Genomic DNA, 15,718 nt, shown 5'->3' on the forward strand with positions numbered 1-15,718 from the left:
CACTTGGGACCATCACGTGATGGTTTGGGACACCAGGGGAACAACGTCCAAAGAATGTCCTAAAAACATCCTCGGGGACGTCCCCAGTACAAACCGGGAACTAGACAAAATCTCTAGGAGACCATGACACAATGTCCCAAGAACGTTCAGGGGACCTTCAGGGGACAATGACACAACGTCCCAAAAACTTTCTAAAACGTCCCCGGGACAAACCGGAAACATCAAAAAGGTCCCCTAGAGAACGTCCCCTCAGGACCATCACGCAATGTCCTAAGGATTAGTAACATGAATGTCCTGAGAATGTCTTAAAAAGGTTCTGACATGATCCTCAGTGACATACTGGGAACATACAGGGAGCTAGCTAAAGGTCCCCCAGAGACCGTTCCCTTGGGACTCTCACGCAACATTAGAATGTTCTCAGAACGTCAGTGGGATAACGTCTCGCCAAAACTCTTAAGGGACCGAATAGGAACGTTGCCAAATGTCCTCAGGACCTCCCCTGTTTGCTGGGCACTGCCTTTGTGGCATTTTATATTATATCCCCCTTCGTTTCGGAAAAGCCAAGGCCATTGTGTAGTTCTCTCATCCACTGCATTTGCATTTCCCAAGCATGTGTCTATTACTTTAGTTTGCCAGCCCTCGTTATTTCGCCACATTGGAGAGTTAATCATTGTAGGCACATAGCCTGTTTATTTATGAGTGGTTGCCTATTCCATTCCAGCAGTGTATGTTAAACACCCTCCAACAATGTGGCTCTCGAAGTCCATTATCCTTTCCTGCAGAATTCCTCCTGATAACTGTTTGACTATTCCCTCTCTGCCAAAGGCTGCAAATGCATTAGCATAGATTTTTGAAAGATGGGGGTGGCTGTTTTTTCTCTCGGATACATCACCGTCCTCTGTGGTAGCCAAAGTGTGTTCCATTTCATTGTCTTCCTTCAACAGTACCTTGGTTTAAGACATTGGGCTGTCTCTAAGATTTCTACAGACATCAGATTAGAAATACCATCACACTGATTTATTGAAAGGTGTGGCGTAGATAACATGAGGCTAAAGACAAAGATATCCTATAGACAATAACAGGGATGATTAGAGATGGAAGCATTACAAAAGACTTCAGTAGCTTGGGTCCGCCATTTTATTTTCGAAGGTATTTTCCCCCCTTTTTTTCCTGTTTTCGTTTGCCGGATCGGGCCACCTTCTCCAGTGGACCGTGTCAGAATCCTCCCCACTCTCGCCGTAGGGCAAAAGCGGTATCGCTGCTCACTCGAGGGGAAAGGGAACAGCTGTGCGCCTGACAGCTGGAGCAGTCATGACATCCCGTCACTGAATATCAGGCATGGCCTCGGACGCCTCGCCACCATCAACGGAGTAGGGGTCCTTTCACAACCTGGCTGAGACACAAGCTTTTGCCTCCAACTGAGAGCTGAAATAGCAGATCTACATTTTTTGTCACTTTCATAGCGATAATGCGAGAGGTAATGAGTTTCTCCACGGTCCGTGGCCCATATAATAGTCCCCCATTTGCCTTCCCAAACAAGTCCAACGCAAATTAGATAATGTTATGTTCATGAAATATGAGTGGTGATAAAAGCTGGAGACCACTGTTTGTCTTTGGTGATTCATTTACCCGCCCTATATCTTGATTTTATAGCTGGCATAATTTCTTATAGCCTGAGTTGAGTGTTTGATAGATTATTCACTGCAGGTGTGGGTATCTCCCAGAAAGAGCTATACATCTCACTGATATTTTAAATAAATCATAACTTCAGATAATTTAACTTTTATGTGATATCTTGTGCTAGTTGCAATCTTTAGTGCTACATGTTTTAGAGTCTTCGATGAACACAAAACTACCCATATTACTCTGTCCCCATACTTCTTTATCATCTGAGCTTCTGTTTTTTKCAGACAAGTCTCACATTGCAAATATAACAAATTGCAATTTGAAATGTGGGTTTTGGTGAGGACCGATTGCTCATGCGAAAGAAGTAAAAAACAACAACAAAAAAAACAATTTCAATATGCTATGCAAATGAGCATAATCACCTTCAGCACCAGACCCTATTTTAATTGCACTTTAATTTCCTGAATAAATGCCTCTATTCAGATGAGCCGCTGCAGCGTGCCCCTGTAGAGTAGGATATGTGGGAGCACTATAGGTACAGATAATTYCAAGGCTTTCATGGACTCTTGATTATATGAGGTAGCCAACTCCCAGGAGTATAAAATAAACTTTCATAGAGCGACGGATTAAAGTATTCCATATGTGTGACAGGGGTGGATGGTGGKAATGCACAAGAGTAAAGGAAGCGTAGGACAGCCATGAATTCAGGTTAGAATAGGGTTTGAGAGGTTTACTTGGTCTGAAAGGGAGGAAGCTGCAGTTTCTACACCAGGTTGGACATAAAGTGTTGCATAAATGTTAAGCATAGCCCCCTATTGAAAATGTTTCCCATTTCCTGTCTAGTTCATTATATGATTAACCTATATACATACTGCTTATCATGGTGCCACAGACATGGTTATGAGCATGGATACTTCACGGAAGCCCAACATCATTGGTTAGCACTTAGCAGAAACATGACAGTGTTTTAGTTCATTAACACCAACTGTTGAAGTGAACAACACATGTTTTTTATTTCCTTATGACAGTAAATTCATTAAAAAGGGCTTAACTTTTGTTGCGTTAGACGTCAGCACACATCCACCAAGAGGTCACATCATCCCATTTCCCTTTTAAGTTGTCCATATGACACAATTAAAGTTGTTCTAAGCCAACATTAAATGTTTTACATGCTCTATGTTTCCATGATGTCAATGGGACACATTTCCTGTTGGGGAGGACATTCGAAATTGTATAATTGTTCTACATCTCGAGGAACCAGTGAGGTTGAAGACGTGAGTTGAGACTAAGGCGATGAATATACTTTTCTTTGCCGGGCTGAAGATTGAGCAGTGTTCTCAACATCGGAGCAGCATATGCTTGGGTAGCAGCTTGCTTCGGTCTCAGATGTTCCTTAACAGTTGATTTCATCAAGTTGCGCTTCTTGTTTTGCCGCTTTGGTTGTGCTAATTATTTCTCGGCTCGTTCCGCCCGGGTGATTCACCGTTCGGACTTGATAGAGCCCCCACGATTTGCGGCCCAGCTGTGTAACACATTGATTCCTGAACGCCATTAGATGTTGTGAAATTGGGAGCGAAAGCCCAGATGAGCGCCCCCCCCCCACGTGTGTTTTGCCAAATAAGCTTTTTGCTGAGGAAATTTCCCTGGGAGTTCCAGTCACACTGCTAAGATGTTGGGCCATTAGTGGTCTCGTTATCTGGTAAATAATATTTGAAAAACATCTTCCATTGTATCTGATTAGCATTCCATAAACAAGACCAGTGTCTCTACTGTGTTTCAAAATTCCTCCTATACTTCTTTTTAGTCCGCAAAACACAGTCCATGCCAATAGTTATAGTAGTAGACAATAGTCCCATACCAATATGGATCCCAGAACACAACACAACGGGAAAGATCAGTGCATTTGTATTGCCTGTCACAGTGAATTTATTTAACCCACTTTTCTTCCCTTTTTTTCTATAGTACGGATATCCACTGCTCGCCATTGTTGTTCTATGTAACGTGAAATTGGTGTGAGCTTTCAGAAAATACAGTACCGGAGCCGTATAACAACGTTATATTCCTGTAAKATTTGCTTCCTTTTTTTCTCAGAATTGTGTGAGTTTGCCCATTTTTGTCAGAGATGTCAGTCAGAAACTCCTGAGGGAATTTGTCAGTGCTCTGATATTTTGATATGTTTGTCTCAAACCACTAGGATTTTTCCAAGCCCTTGAGCAAAGATAACACTTTGGGAACACCAATGAATCTGAGCACATATATATTTTACTTTATTTTCCAGAGAATAAAAAGAGCTGGCTGTTTCATAATTCCAGAGTTGCCTATTGAGGTTAAAAGAGTTGTGCGCTTGACTGGGCACATTTGCATGTTTGCCTCACTCTGGACCAGTGAAGAATGAGGGCTCCTATGAGGGAATGAGGGCTCCAGTGAAGAATATATCTCCTGTGATGTGCAGCAGTGAGAATGTGCAGCAGTATTCACTGAACCTGAGGTCCTCCACTGATCTTAGTATGAACCTATTCCACAACAGCAGGATGAGTCTACTCACTCAAAACCCCACACATGCAAAAACAGAACGTCTCACACATGAACAAGCACAAGTGTATTATACACACACACACACAGGCACTCGCGCACACACACACACACACACACACACACACACACACGTTCTGTATCTAGTAGAATCATACATGCAACTTGTATCAATCATAATTCGTGATCATACCTCAACATATACATTGTCGGGACCAATTAGAATGTTTATCTAAGGATAGTGCATGTGGTCATCCAGCATATTCCATTCTTGTTTGTGTTTGTTTCTGTTTCCTATTGTACACTTTGTATTTGCATTCATGCTGGTAGGGTCTTGCCACTGCTCTTTCCATTCACCAATTAACATGTATGATCAGTACCACACAGCTTTGAGAAAAACAGCCACCAGAGGCTGGCCATTACCCTTAAGGACCATGCCCTCATTTGTTATTCCTGAGCTAGTCTCCCAATCCACGCTGGCAAGGTGAAATCTTCTTGGTATTTCTCCTGTTTACATATTAACAAATGCATAACTTTCCCCATGGCCCCAGTGCAGCCTTCTAAATGGTCAAAATGGTGTAACCAAGTGTGACGCATGGTGAGTAAAGGGCACCTGAAGCTGGAGTGTACCTCTGGATGATCCATGATGATTCATGAACACACAGTATAATTACTGCTCCCGGCTGAATGAGCCATGAGCCAACAGAGACCTACTGACCTTGGAGAGTGGTAGCAAGTAAAAAGAAAGGCCAGTGTCGAGCTGTGACATGTTTTGCCATTGAGGAGTGGACCCAAAAGCTCTAAAAAAGGCATTATATGCCAGCTAATTTCACCCACATTCAATGGCAATGTACAGCAATGCACACAAAATTACCTCAAGGCACAACCATATCTATTGTTAGATAACCTGTATGTGGATTCATGGAGGAGGCCATAATCCCAGTAGAATGATCGGCAGTGCTGTGGAACTTACATCCCCTGGGCCTGCATCACATTATGGAAAAAGGTTAGAGGTTCGGTATCCATACTTGTCGTTTTGTCTTCAACATTCATAGTTTGTGGATTTTTTTATTCAATATAGCTGAATAGGGAAATAAAACAAAGTACAAACAATTTCTCCCAAACAATGTAGAAACAGTATTTTCCTATGGCAAAGCAACTCGCGCCAACTGCTCAATTTGGCCATGTAACGCAACGCAAGCAGAATGTCTGTTTCCATAACTTTAGCTAAGCTTGGGCATGTTGTATTGTCAAAGCCTATTAGACGCACCTGGGGAGAATCTGCTGGCAAGGCCCTGTGCCACAGATAGATATTGATGAATAAATACAGTTCATGCCAACTTTCACTGTACAGATGTTGCCCTGGTTTTCACACCCTCACCAAGCAGCATCTGTTATTATGTTCTCAGATAGATGGGAAATACAATGAGAACTAGGGTTGCAAAATTCCAGGTACATTTCCCAAAATTCCCAGCTTCAGAAGGAAATAAGCAGGAAACATGGAAAAACCTGTGAATCTTGGGAAAGTTAACAGAATTTTGCAACCCTAATGACAACAGTTTATTCAGTCTCTGTATCAGCAACATACTGTACTATCGTTAACACATAGCATTTGTTATGGTGAATGAGTAATTTGTTATGGTGAATGAGTAATTCGATCATAGTATATCTATGATCCGATATTAATGTTAGGCATCCACAAACATGTCGGCAAGGTCTTCAGGGTATCCTTGAGGGCACCGACTCAGAACCCTTGGACACGGGTAGACATGCCCACATTGCCCAGAACCTATTAAATGATAATAAAACAAATGCCAGGATAGTGAAAATCACTTTACCAATAGAGACATAGCTACATTTCACAATTACACTGGAATCAGCATTGATATTCAAAGCTAAACGACGCTCCATACTAAATGAGCTCAAACACTCCACAAAATCCTCCACACTAATCCTCCACACTCCAAGGGAATCCCTCACATGATGAAGCCGTACGCAAACACAATTAGAAGCAGTTAATTGAATGTCTATCCCGAGCGACCCCATCCTTGGACTAGCTGAACAAGAGTCTCCATTACCGTTCCAACTGTGACATTGGTGCTGTTTCAGTATCACCTCCCAGATCCACCTTCCCCTGAGATTTGCGATRTTAAGATTTTCCTCATATTGGATGAATGACTCCAACAGATTATAGACCCATGTTAGCCTCAATCATTGAAGCGAGTCCAAGTAGGCAAGAGTCAGCCAGAGTTTGTACCTGTGGCACCAATGTGAGTCCTAATTGATTTTACAAGCCAGCTTAGGCTCTAAATGCTGATTTTCCTTGGGAGATTTGCAATTCAAAGGGTTTAAAGATGTTTTGTGGAGCGCCGGTTGGATATTCACGTACATGGGAGAACAGATTGAACTGGAGTTGAATAAGCACCAGGCAGTCATRGCATGGAACATTTAGAATGACTCTTAAACTTACTTGCAGTCTGACTTGTGTAAAGTATACAYCAACACATGCACCTCTACACACTGATGCTGCGTTTACACAGGCAGCCTAATTCTGATATTTTGCCCAATTATTGGCAAAAGAGACGATCTGATTGGTCAAAATATCAATTAGTGGAAAAAGATCAGAATTAGGCTGCCTGTGTAAACTCAGCTTGATTTGCTTACAGTAAAWATACTGAGCCATTCAAGGATCAGGAAATTGTTTATGCACAGTTTGTCGTGATATAACATCTGAAATAGATATATTTGAAACATGTCATTAGGGATAATTTGGCCCAATAGAAGACTTGGAATGATGATAGATGGCCCGTAACAATACACTGAGTATACCAAACATTAGGAACACCTTCCTAATATTGAGTTGCACCCATCCCCCCACACACCTTTTGCCCTCAATTTGAGCATAAAAACCGAGCAGGGTTGCGAGTTCTTGACACAAACCACCTACTACCAGACCCTGTTCAAAGGCACTTAAATAGTTTGTCTTGCCCATTCACCCACTGAATGGCACACATACACAATCCATGTGTCAATTGTCTCAAGGCTTAAAATCCTTATTTAACCTATTTCCTCCCCTTTATCTACACTGATTGAAGAGGATTTACCAAGTGCCATCAATAAGGGATTATGGCTTTCACCTGGATTCACCTGGTCAGTCTATGTCATGGAAAGAGCAGGTGTTCTTATTGTTTTGTATACTAAGTGTATTTCAGATCAATAAAATAGCTATAGCCCTGTAATGAGGAGACAATGAACAGTTGAATTTCCTTTTCCAACCAACACCATACTGATACCATACCAACCAACACCATACTGATACCATATCAACCAACACCATACTGATACCATATCAACCAACACCATACTGATACCATACCAACCAACACCATACTGATACCACATCAACCAACACCATGCTGATACCATATCAACCAACACATGGCTGATACCATATCACACCAACACCATGCTGATTCATATCAACCAATCACATACTGATCCATACATCACCAACACCATGCTGATACCATACAAACCAACACCGTACTGATACCATATCAACCAACACCGTACTGATACCATACCAACCAACACCATGCTGATACCATACAAACCAACACGTAATGATACATACAAACCAACACCGTACTGTACATATCAACCAACACATGCGGATGATAATCAACCAACACGTAACCTGACTACATGTAACCAACCATCGTGCTGATACCATACAACAGAACACCGTACTGATACCATACCACAACACCATGCGGATGGATATCAACCACACCGTAACTGATACCATATCAACCAACACCATGCGATGGATATACCAACACGTATACAATGTCAACCCAACACCATGCTGAAGACATACCAACCAACACCGTACTGATACATACACAACACCATGCGATGATAATCAACCAACACCGTACTGATACCTATCAACCAACACATCTGATACATACCAACCAACACCATGCTGATACCATATCAACCAACACATACTGATACCTGCATCAACAACACCGTACTGATACCATATCAACCAACACCATGCGGATGGATATCAACCAACACCTGTACTGAACATATCAACCAACACCATGCTGATACCATACCAACCAACACGTACTGATCCATACCAACAAACACCATACTGATACCAAATAATCAAATCCAACACCATACTGAATACCGCATCAACCAACACCGTATCTGATACCATACAACCAACACCATACTGAATACCGATATCCAACCACACATACGATACCTCATAACAACACCGTACTGATACTACAAAACCAACACATACTATACCATATTAACCAACACCATGCTGATACCATACCAAACCAACACCATACTGAATCACATTAAATCAACCTAAACACCGTACTGATAACCATATCAACAACACATTGCGATAATATCAACCAACACCGACTGAATACCATATCAAACCAACACCATGCTGATACCATACAACCAACGTACTGATACCATACCAACCAACACCATACTGATACCCATATAAACCAACACCATGCTGATACCATACAACCAACACCATATGATACCATATGCAACCAACACCATCTGATACCATATCAAACCACACCATCTGATACATATCAACCAACACCTACTGATCCATACATAACCAACACCATACTGATACCATAACCAAACCATGCTGATACCATAACACCAACACCATACTGATACATATCAACCAACACCATACTGATACCATACAACCAACACATACTGATACCATATCAACCACACCGTACTGATACCATATCAAACCAACACCGTACTGATACCATATCAACCAACACCGTATTGATACCATATCCAACAACACCATACTGATACCATATCACCAACACCATGCTGATACATCAAACCAACACCAATCTGATACCATATCAACAACACCATGCTGATACCATACAAACCAACACCAACTGATACCATATCAACCACACCATGCTGATACCATACAAACCAACACCTACTGATACCATACAAACAAACACGTATGACCATACAAACCAACACCGATGATACATATCAACCAACACCACCGCCTGATACCATATAACCAACACCATGCTAATATCACTTACAAACCAACCCATCTGATACCATACAGAAACCAACACCGTATAACCATAACCAAAACAACCATACTGATACCATGTAACCAACACCATGCTGTATCCATACAAACCAACACCATATGATACCATTATCAAACCAACACCATGCTGAAACCATATCAACCAACACCAATGCTGATACCATACCAACCAACACCATCTGCTAACATATCAACAAACACCATGCTGATACCATACAAACCAACACATCTGATACCTATCAACCAACACCATGCTGATACCATACAAACCAACACATTTGATACCATATACAACCAACACCATGATGAATACCATATCAACAACACATGCTGATACCATATCAACCAACACGTACTGATACCATATCAAACCAACACCATGCTGATACCAATCAACCAACACCATGCTGATCCATAACCACAATACGTCCAATCAACCAACACCATGCTGATACCATAACTCAACAACACATGCTGATACCATACAAACAAACACCATGCTGATACCATATCAACCAACACCATACTGTTACCACATAACCAACACCATGCTGATACCATATCAACCACACCGATGCTGATACCATATCAACCAACACCATGCTGATACCATACAAACCAACACCATGGTGATTACCATATCAACCAACACCATGCGTTATTACCATATCAACCAACACCATGCTGATACCTATAACAACCACCCATGCTGATACCATATCAACCAACCACCGTACTGATACCATACAACACAACACCATACTGATACCATATCAACCACCACCATGCTGATACCATATCACCATATCAAACAATCACCATGCGATCCAATACAACCAACACCATGCTGATACCATATGCAAACCAACACCATGCTGATACCATATCAACCAAACCACCATGCCTGATCAACCAAACCATTATAACACAACACCATGCTGATACCATATCAACCAACACCATGCTGATACCAGTATCAACCAACACCATGCTGATACCGATATCAACCAACACCATGCTGATACCATATCAACCAACACCATGCTGATAGCATATCAAGCAACACCATTCTGATACCATATCTACCAACACCATGTTGATACCATATCAACCAACACCGTACTGATACCATATCAACCAACACCATGCTGATACCATACAAACCAACACCAATCTGATACCATATCAACCAAGCAAGGTCAGACAGCACTATTATATTTTTGTTGTTGTAGACATTTCCAAAATGTAGTTTGGAAACTATAACAAGACTGGTTCTCTTGGAACCATCTTCCAAGCAGCCTGACCAGTAAGACCAAGGTCTAAGGTAAAAGATAAATGTAACTCCAGAACATGAAGTAATGCATACCTAACCAAATCAAATAAACATGACATGTAGAGATGTGTAGTATGGGCAAAATAAAGATGTATATTATTGCATTTACATCATCTGCAATAAGGTTGAAATGCCACATGGCCTGAGCTGAAGTGATTCCTTCCTTGTTTGAAATGATAGGAGATTTGGCTCGTTAGCTCTGATTTGTTGCCACGTTAAACCACTTGCTTATTTCCGTGCTGCATTTTAATTCGCTTTTGTTTCTTATGCAGTTATTTTTACGAATGAGGAGGGCTGAAACCTAAAATGAAGGAGACTAAAAGGTTATTTGCTGGCTAATAAAATTTCTCCAACGGACACATTATTTTGGTTTATGCTGCATGTGTAACTTTGGAATTAATTTAACCAGAATATGGATAACCTCTTGACTGCATTGAGTTTAGAATATGGTTGTGAGACAATGCCTAGCTTTATTAGAAAGATATAGCAGCTAGTTGGATAAGAATTGCATACGTTATAATCAAAACAGATCGTACGTACATTGATGTGTGAAATGTGGTGGCTGCTGTCTTTCCACCAGAATCACAACATCTGTTTTCATTGGTTTGGACTTTCATGGGATGATGGCAGGAATCAGACAGCATATATGCAGCTTCATAATCTTAGCCAGGCAGAAAACAGATTGTAGAGGGAGATGGGTTGGGGGGTGATGGGGTGGTGTGGGTAGGTACTGTGAAAATGATGTGTCACTCAGTCACAAGGCAGAGAGACTGTTGCCAGACTGCGGCTGAGCTCTGACCCAGAACTGTAGTCATGTGATAAGCTTTTAGCTTTTTCTACCTTCCACCATAATCAATATCTGTCGCTAATCATGAGCCTGTCGCTAATCATGCTTCACTATTACAATGGGGCAAAGGAAGGTCATTCCATCCATTTACAGATCGCCTGTCTTCCATTTCGCCTACCAGTAAAAGAGATTCTGCAAGGGGGTAAAAGCACCTTACGGTATTCTGCTGGAAAGAGAACACAGTGAAAGGAAGTTCTCATGCCAAGATGGGGAGCACGACCCCCATGACCCAAGGAATAAGTTATTCAACAGAAGAGGGGAACTACTCCCTTCAGGCGACTATATAGACACAATCTTGTCAGAATATCTGAACCAGTGCTTTTCAGTATATATAATTTCCAGTTGACTGAGTTTGCTTTCTCCAACATAGTCGACACAACTGGGAAACAAATGTGGGGGGAAAAAGCCAAAAAGAGAAAGCATAGGCTGGTGATTTACTGTTTTTTCTTTTGCAACATGGTACAGCAGGTGCTCTGACATCCTGTTTTCAGGAAATACCCAGAGTGCTTTGAATGAGCACTTTAYACGCCCTGGCTAGAACTTGAATCACAGATCTAGTGTACATTTAAATGGCTCTTCCATGGGGCCAAAATTCCTGAGAGTTGGCCATTTAATCCATTATGTATTGTAGATGTTGACAAAATGAAATGCTTATGTACTGCTTATGAATGTGGAATGCATGGGTTATAAATGGTTAATGAGGTCCTTATGTACCTTCTGGAACAATTAATCTGGGTGATTACAACAAGTGGGGATGGGTCTAATCTATCAACAGTAGCCGTGATTCCGTTCTAGACAAAATACTTAACAACCATTAACTTCCCTAGCTCAATGGGATCTGTCCCCAATGCCAGATCCCTCCAGGCAATTTAATCACTGGAGCTTGAGTCCCCATCATGTTGATAGACCCAATCATTCCTCCTCCAGTCTATGCAAAGTAAGCGTTATCCCAGGTGGGAAGCCATGCCATCAAGCCAACTGGATCTGCTGTCTATATGATCCTATGTGGCTATCAACAAAACTGTTGCAAGACCTTATACAAGGGGGTGACAACACAATGGGCTAAAACTATTTGCATATAGTAGGAGGCAACGCAACACAATGGTTGTGACAGGTCCAGGAACAGCAGCCGAAGACAGCTTGTCTCCTCTATCTAGTGCTAGTGRATGGACTGTAGAGCAATTCTGTAAACTTACAATCCATGATACTAAATGGATTTCATGGGAAGAAACATCCCTCTTAGTGCCAGTGTTTTGAGATCATTAACTATTACTATAGTAATATTAAGTCRGATTTTTACAGAATGCTGAGGAGATCAACCTGTGTTTGAATCAGAGGGAAAATAACAAAAATGCCATGACACCTTTATCACAACATGATGCAGCCTGACAAAGGCATCATGTATAATACAAGTTTGGAGATACTTTGAGACAACAGAGACTGGTATAGCTCCCAAAGACTAGCTCCGTCTGTGAAACCGCATTACTAGGGAAATACCTCACTGACTTCACCTGTCAATGCACTCGAAGCACCAAACACAAGTCTAGACCAATGTAGCCTCCAGAAATGTTTGAAACACATTCCCACTTTTTACAGTGTTACAATGGTAACCTCAGCCCTGTTGTTACACCCTCTATCCTGATTTGCCATTCAAGGCGGGTGAAAAATGTCCACAGCCATTTTATTATTTTGAAAACATGTGGATTGGATACCGGAGACCAGATGGTCCATCCTGAAAACAGCGCTGGTGGCCAGTTGTTTCATTTCACAATGTAGCAGATCTGGCAGGCATCAATCTGTTTTGTTGCCTTCAATAAGGGACACTGGGGAAAATACCAGTTGGAGAGATTTAATCTCTCATTCGCAGCCACGCTGCGTCGTGGATATTTTCGACAAAGACATATGGAGCGGCAAACTGCACAGCAGCAGGCAGCCCAGCCTGGATCCTGAGCTGTTTTGCTGCGACATTTGTAGACACACACACCCTCTCTCAAACACGAGCATCTAATTTTCTCGGACACACTAACACTAACTTTCTTCTCTCTCTCTCTCTCTTCGATCTCCCTTCTCTCTCTCTCTTCATCTCTCTCTCTCTCTCTCTCTCTCTCTCTCTCTCTCTCTCTCTCTCTCTCTCTCTCTCTCTCTCTCTCTCTCTCTCTCTCTCTCCTCTCTCTCTCTCTTCTCTCTCTCTGTCTCTCTCTCACCCTTTATCTCACTCTCTCTCATTCTCTATTTTTTCTCTCACTCTTTATCTATCTTGCTCTCTCTCTCTCTCTCTCTCTCTCTCTCTCTCTCTCTCTCTCTCCCTCTCTCTCATCTCTCTCTCTCTCTCTCTCTCTCTCTCTCTCTCTCTCTCGCTCTATCACACGCACACACACACTGGCAGAGCAGGCCAAATCAGCATGAGGCAAACAGCAAATCCCAGAAAAGGAAATGAACAAGATACATGCATCTTTGGTTGGAGTGCACTGAAAGGGCAGGAGGCATTTCCCTTGTTTTGAAAGCATTTGCAAAGGATTACATCAGTACCTGTATCCATTTCATCATGCATTTTGTCTTCACTCCTGGCATGAGCTGATTTTATCCTCTTTCAAATACACTTTTATCAGTTGCTTGGATGCTACATGAATAGGTTGTCATTGCAAAATAGACAAATAAACCACATGAATGAAGGATTAACAAGGCTTAAAACATTCACAGAATCACCATTCTGTAAACCTGAAAGCACAACATGTGCGGAGTTGTCATGTATCACTAATTACAAAAGCATTTTCATTTTCTCTTTGAGTTAGAAAAATCTATATCTTTGACTGAGTCTGCATGGGGAAAATAGTTGTTCACCTTCAGTCCATTTGCAACAGGAGGGAAACTAACATGCCTTTCAAAGTTTTCTTGGCTTGAGCAGACTCCCTGTCTGCCTCTCTGGCAGCTGGAATGATAGCCAGCCCTGTGGAATGGCAGCTGTTGAAGGCTTTTTAAATTGCACCCGGGTTGATGGGTGATTGTCAGGAGGGCACGGCCGGAGGATTTTTCTAAAGATCGAGAGAGAGAGAGTGAGAGAGAGAAAGAGAGAAGACGAGGGATAGAGGGATAGAGGGGAAGGATGGCATGATCTCACACCGAAGGACACTGACCCTGAACCCAAGGTTTGTGGTTTTGCAAAGTCTCGAAATCGGGAATTATCGGTAAGGGGGGAAAACCCAGAAGCCATTGAGAAACCGAAAGAGTATGTTGGGTGTGGTGGGGGAGGAGTTGACTTTAATGTGGGGAATAAATAAATAAATAATTATCATCGCTGTTCAGCGATTTCATGATTTCATATTTCCCAAGTATGTTTACATACAGTTAATAATATCACTCTCTGCACGCTGAGCAGTTGTCAGAAATACAAATGGTAGTGTCAGACTTGTGGACCATTCTCCTTCTCCCAGCAGTTACATGCAGTCTTTGTGTCATCAAATGGTGTCATTCTTATTAATTACAATAGCTGATAAGCTTTGCTGAAACCGTCCCACGCAGACGATGATGGTTGGAACGGAGTTACATTTTAAGGCATTTACACCATTTTTTGCCTATTTTTGAGGAAACAAAGAGTACTATTGTCTTAGTTTAGGCTTCACCGGTTTTAATATCTTTCTCTCTCGTTCTGCCTTTGGTGGTGCTGCTGTGCAACAGATGGGATTTTTAAGGAGGTCGTCAAGTGTTTATTTCCCTGGTCGATACATGTGCTACTTTCATTATATGTAGATATTAAAGACAAACTAGGATCTGCGGGGTGCCGTCAAGCCGCAGCTGGATTGGTATTGTGTTTATTTAAGACATTAGGCTAACCTGGTGTTGTGATTCTGTTTAATGTGTTGCTTCCAATGTGACCTTCTGGATTCTGTTTTGTTATTTTTCAGTTTTAGGTGGTGAGGTGTTTATACATTATTTTAAATTTGTTTTATTTAACCTTTATTTAACCAGGAAAAGCACATTGAGACCCAGAGTCTTTTTTTCAAGGGAGACCTGGCTAAGAAGGCAGCAATAATCAATACATTACATAATTAAAACATACAACAATACAATACAACAACATGATCCAGCCTTAAAAAAGCATTTACACTCCTCTGTAACAGTCTCCCATCAATATATTAAATTAATTCAGTGGCACTAACATATCTAGTTGAAGCATGGATTGTAGATTCTTCCATGCGTCTGGTGCACAAGAAGAGAAGGCAGT

General features: G+C 41.6%; 1 protein-coding gene across 30 annotated transcripts in view; it reads left to right on the plus strand.

Moving 5' to 3' along the window:
- LOC111960007 (receptor-type tyrosine-protein phosphatase delta-like) overlaps positions 1-15,718 on the plus strand; it is a 648,092-nt gene that overhangs the window by 338,689 nt on the left and 293,685 nt on the right. The window contains exon 1 of one of the 30 annotated variants that reach the window (XM_070437869.1): positions 14,593-14,642. The exons of the other annotated variants lie outside the window; for them this stretch is intronic. The gene's annotated coding sequence lies outside the window, so the exon portion shown is untranslated. Of the gene's footprint in view, positions 1-14,592; positions 14,643-15,718 lie in introns of those variants that run through there. 30 annotated transcript variants of the gene reach the window in all.

Source organism: Salvelinus sp. IW2-2015, linkage group LG37 (assembly GCF_002910315.2).
Source record: "Salvelinus sp. IW2-2015 linkage group LG37, ASM291031v2, whole genome shotgun sequence".
Classification (NCBI taxonomy): domain Eukaryota; kingdom Metazoa; phylum Chordata; class Actinopteri; order Salmoniformes; family Salmonidae; genus Salvelinus; species Salvelinus sp. IW2-2015.